Source organism: Octopus sinensis, linkage group LG24 (genome assembly GCF_006345805.1).
Source record: "Octopus sinensis linkage group LG24, ASM634580v1, whole genome shotgun sequence".
Taxonomy (NCBI): domain Eukaryota; kingdom Metazoa; phylum Mollusca; class Cephalopoda; order Octopoda; family Octopodidae; genus Octopus; species Octopus sinensis.
The window spans coordinates 22,753,770-22,755,185 of record NC_043020.1 but is presented as its reverse complement, the minus strand read 5'-3'; positions in this window follow the sequence as shown (position 1 = coordinate 22,755,185).

Sequence of the window (1,416 nt, the reverse complement as noted above, 5' to 3'; positions counted from 1 at the left end):
GAGTCTGGCAGCGGCCACGATCGGTTGGTGCTTTTAATGTGCCACCGGCACGGAAGTGGCGGCGCTGGCATCGGCCACACTCGGATGGTGCTTTTTACACACACACACACCACACACACACACACCACACACAACACCATATATATTATATAATATATATATATATATATATTATATATATAATATATATATATAATAATATATATAATATATATATATAATATATATATAATATATATATATATATAATATATATTTTTTCAGTGCGAATGGTTTTGTTAAGTGGTGTCAAGTTTTAAAATTTGGCAAATAATAATAACGGTATTTTTTTATAAGCCTAAAGCTTATAGCAATCACTGTGCAAATGACTAAGGAAAATAGTCTAATAATGGAGCATATAGGACCTTGACATAAAAAGTAAGCTTTCCCATGTGTGGGTTCAAGTACCATGCATGCTGGAAAGCCTACTTTTTTCTGACATGGGCTTATATGCCCCATTATTAGACTATATATATATATAATATCAGGGTAATAAAGATTTTAGAAATTTTTACTACCAGTAGCTTAGCGTATAGAAAAATTAGTCAATAGACTATATATTATATAAATACAGTGTACATGTAAACACATAAGAGGTATCCGTCATAGGATTCTTAGCATGCTAGAAGGAACAGCCAAAGTCCAAACCACTATTAGGTATAACACAGGCATACCTGTTGAAGAAGACTAAGCCTAGCAAATTATTTTATTTGCTAAAAAAGTCAGAAACTATGGTCCCGGAGATAGATGGTAAATGTTTTTTTTATTTTTCATTCCCTTTGAAGTTTTATCCCTAATAGTGGTTTGGCTATTCTTTCTAGCATGCCAGGAATCCTATGATAGATACCTCTTATGTGTTTAAATGTACACTGTATTTATATATGTATACATATATATATGTATATATATATATATATATATATATATATATATTTACTGTTGTGTCTGGGCAGAGTCATTTTCTTTTTGTGTCTTATAATTTAACACACTCACCGGTAAAATTTCCACTTATTTCTTATTTTTATTTTCCTAAAATTTTCATTGCATCTTGCAACCTTTTCAATAGTCTTGACTCTTTTACCGGTGAGCTTGTTAAATAATAAGGCACAAGAAGAAAATGACTCTCCCCAGACACAAACAGAATATGTTTCAACACATGAACTCTCATAAAGAATCTTGCAAACCAAATCCAAAAACGAAATATCTATATCTATATCGATCGATCTATCTATATATATATATAATTATGATTAAGGGCATAGAAACAAATTTCTAGCCTATATGCTGAAAATAGATGCTAAATGTTTCAACGCTGGCCACCGATAAAATTTTTTAAATGAATTCATCCTTTATATATATATGTGAGCTTCTGAAAAA